Source organism: Suncus etruscus, chromosome 18 (assembly GCF_024139225.1).
Source record: "Suncus etruscus isolate mSunEtr1 chromosome 18, mSunEtr1.pri.cur, whole genome shotgun sequence".
NCBI lineage: Eukaryota > Metazoa > Chordata > Mammalia > Eulipotyphla > Soricidae > Suncus > Suncus etruscus.
Window position 1 is genome coordinate 41,438,682 of NC_064865.1, and position 4,395 is coordinate 41,443,076.

The window sequence follows — 4,395 nt, forward strand, 5'->3', positions numbered from 1 at the left end:
GAAAAAACTACTGCAATAAAATATTATCATCATAAAGTCAGTGTTTTTTGTTTGTTTGTTTGGTTGGTTGGTTTTGGGGCCACACCCAGCGTTGCTCAGAGGTTACTCCTGGCTGTCTGCTTAGAAATAACTCCTGGCAGGCACAGGGGACCATATGGGACACCGGGATTCAAACCAACCACCTTTGGTCCTGGATTGGCTGCTTGCAAGGCAAACGCCGCTGTGCTATCTCTCCAGGCCCAAAGTCAGTGTTTTTTAATCACTTACTATAGTCTACATACATGGTTTGGTTTTTTTAAGCTCTTCTTAAAAAAAAAAACAATTCTAATTAACATCTTTAAGCACCGTGATTACAGACATGTTTGTAGTAGATTTCAGTTATAAAAAAGAATACCTCCCATCATCAGTGAAACATTCCCACCCACCACCAATGCCCCCCATCTCCCTCCTTCATGCTTATTTTTTGCTAAAGAAACTTTCTTCTAGAAAGTTGCTCCCTTCACCATCAGTCGAGGTGTTTCCAGATGAAATCCAAGCCATTGGATTTCACTGACCTTTAGAGAACAATCAAAATCAAAGTCCAAACCCTTGGTCATAGCAATTGGATCCTATGACATAATCAATAAATATATTGACAAGTCTGCTGTGAGAGAGAGTGAGGGAGGAGAGGAAAAAAGGAGGTAGAGAGAGAGGAAGTAGAAAGGGTAGGGTAAATCAGGGCACTAAGCTGAGCAAAGATCTATTCTCTGCAACCTAAATGGTCCCCCCAACCCCGAAGCAAAGTGTCAGAAGTTTAGCCCTGAGCACCACCAGATGTGGCCCCAAGGCTAAAACAACAGTGTGTGTGTGTGTGTGTGTGTGTGTGTGTGTGTGTGGTGTGTGTGTGTGTGTGCGCGCGCGTGCGTGATTATGTGAAACTTTCCCTCCCACTTGTTTTAATAGTATAAAGATTTAATTGTTGTAGCTGTTGGACCTCTAATTTTCTGGATAAAGCTCAGCTCTATGGTGACCTGGGTTAGGGAAAACTCAAGAGAAAAGTTCTAGGAAGGAAGCAAAATGGCAAAGCCAGAAGCAGGTAACAGCTGAAGCTCCTAGGTCAACATATTTTTTCCCTTTAAGCCAGTTTTGAATGAGTGTTCTTTCAATTGTTTTCTACTAGGAAATATTCCCAAGTCATATTTAATTTTGTCTTTTTGCCTGGCAATGACAACCTTTAAGAAAGTGTTTTTCTGTTTCTTCATGTCTTGTCTACTCCATTTATATGTGCAATATTCATTTGCATTTGCATTGTTGCATTCATTCTCATATTCTCCAGCCTTCTGCAATTCCAATTTGAGTTGTATGTGACTTTCCTCTTGCTTGACAGCCAAATTTAGGGTTATCTGGAGGCTACTAACAATAGGTGAGATTTATATATGAGCCTGTTTTCAAAAAGAATGCCTGTGGAAATTCTTTCCATATATTTTTTAAATTGCTGTTTCCAAGTCTTCAGTAAGTTTGTCAAATGAGGGACATTGATCCAGTTTGTACAGGTATAGATTCCTACACTATCTGTAAATTATATTTCAGATTAACTTGGCATCAGAATTACCATGTTATTTACAGCAACTGTCTAACACACTCTCAGACTGGAAAGTTTCATCTTCTGATCATCTCAATTCTAATAAACTTTTCGGGTGATTCATATGCACAGTTAAGTTCAAGAATTACCCTAGAGTTACCTAGTCAGCAGTGGCAGCAAGAAAATTATGGAGGTAATAGATTTCTATTATTTTAATTTATGAGACATGTTGGTCCTTTTAAATTCAGATGATATATAAGTTGTGGAAGAATGTTAACAGTTTGGGTGAATAAGGTGTAGATATCAATAAAGAAATTTCTAAAATACTTTGCATCTCCCTCTTCTTGGATTCATAGCAGCTTTGAAAAAGGCTGCAGCTAGACCATATTCTAATTGGATGAATTCGGATTGAAGGACTGATCTAGACAAAGTCTTGAGTCTTATGAGTAACACAAGGACAGTAGTGCAAGACAAGATTATAGAGATAAGGATTGCCAAGTTGTGGAGGCCACACTCATTTTAAAGCAGACTTTGAATTCCATAATAGCAAAAGGAGAAAGAGCATTTTTGGCTATCTACTTGGCTGTAATCACCAGGTCTAAAATACCTATTTAGCATTTTAGCCTTTTCTTTCTTGTTGTTTTGTTTTGTTTTGTTCTATTTTCAGAGACCTTTAAGACAGATGACATAACTATTTAATATAACCTTATTTTCCAAGGTCCCTATCATCATACTAGAAATAGATTTTTCCCCATGAATTACTCTGCCCTCATTACATTATATTCATATCACAGAAGTATGACAATCATTTAAAATTCACTACACCCACTTCCAGACAAAACTCAGAGGAAAAGACGCAGCTATTCTCCCAATTGCAAGGAAATGGGGGCACTTGATAAGATTCCGTTCAAGGACCCAATGGCCTTAATGAGCTCGGCAATGTAAAACTATGTGCGCAAAGATAAGGCAGACACTGCGCAAGCATTTCTCTTTTTCTGATGTCAGAATGTCACACTACGATAGCTGAGTGGTGCCTAAATTAATTGATTCAGAACGATTCCTGTTAAGCAATTGTCTCCTCTAAGGGAATGTCAATGCAATCTGCTAGGAACTGTCACTCTGTATCAGGTATGAATTATGCTGTATAATGGGCTCAGGTGTTCATAGAAATTGACTGTCATCAACCCCTTGAGTGTGCTAATTCAGTAAAATCATGATGATGAAAACTGAGGCACTGAATAGTGACAAGAGAATGAAGGTAATACCTCCACATTACTGACAAGAAAAATCATGTCTACAAGTGACTACTAACTTCATATTTGGTAATTAGCAGCTCCTACACCCCCCAAAATATTCTCTCACACAGTAATGACACTAGAAGAAAAAAGGACAGGATATCCAGTCATGCTGTTGCTGTAAGTTGATTACAATTCATTGGAGTGTGCATCAAACATGTATTGACATAGCAATGAGTCTGCCCTTTGACCTTGTCATTTTCACTTGTAGGAATGGGCCCAAAGGAGACAAAACAACAAATTCTGATGCTAGATGTAGATTAGTCTTTGAGATAGTATTGTTTATAATATAAGTTTTCCAAAGATCAAAGATGTCTATGGCAAAGGCTTGTATATAGAACAGGCATATTGTGCAATAAATGGAAGCACTGAAAATAATATTGATTCTATTTATTGGGGAGCTAAAGGTTGGGTGGTGCTCAGGGTTTGTTCTAGTTTCTTTAGTCAGAGGTTACTACTGACATTGCTCAGGGAACCTAATATCATGCTAATGATTGAACTGTGGTCAGAGTTTGGCTGCATGCAAAGCTAGCATTCTTAACAATTGTACTTGCTCTCTAGCCCAATTACCTATAACTGTGTTGGCATAGAAAGTACACATATGGTTAGAAGCTATTTATGGATAACTATGGATATCTTCACATATATAAAATAGAAAAATGTCAAGAAAACATTTAACAACATTTTATGGATAGTTTTCTTTGGATGGCAGACTCTAAAGATATTTTCTTTCCCAAGAGATTTCTTATTTTCTTCATTGTACTTTGCCATGTTGCTTGAAATTTACATAAAAGTAAAGCTATTTAAAAATAATAAATAAATAAAGCTATTTAAGGAGAAAATAATAGGCAAGAAACTATATGTGAGTACAAATGAGGTGGAGAAATTTTTAAAGGGTTCTTATTATTATACCTTCATTCAGAGAAGATGATAATAATGATGATGGGTGAACTGCATAATAATCATGTATAATAGCAAAACATTAATTTACAATTTATTGAGAGTAGTAATGTATACTCAGTATGCTAAGAAACAATAGTAATAAATGGACTTGAATCTGAAATTAAATAAGCAAACAAAAGCAAATTGCAAGCAGGTTACATTGGAGAGAGTTAGGCCATTTTAACATCTGAGAACAGCAGTGTAAGGATAATGAACATGGTTTAACAGAATTGGGGAGTTTATTTGACTTAGGAACAGATTTCTGGAGGAAATGAATGAGAGGAAAATTTTAAAGTTCAAGGTAGACAGCTGTTGGAGACCAAGTCAAATAGAATATTTCATAGAGCCCAAAGGAAGGAAGAAGAATATTTTTGCCTTGGGATTTCCAAAGAATAAACGTGAAATGTGTCTCTATTCTGTACTTATTGCCAAACTCTGCAGTGGAGGTCTGTCAGGCAGTCACACTTCCCTCGAGAATCCTCAGTGGTTTATTGTATAGATATTACTGTAGAGAGAGAATGCCCTCAGGAAAATTACATAAGCAAATCGTTTGGAAAGTCTATGCTATATCTTTTTAAATCTCAAAGATATACTGAC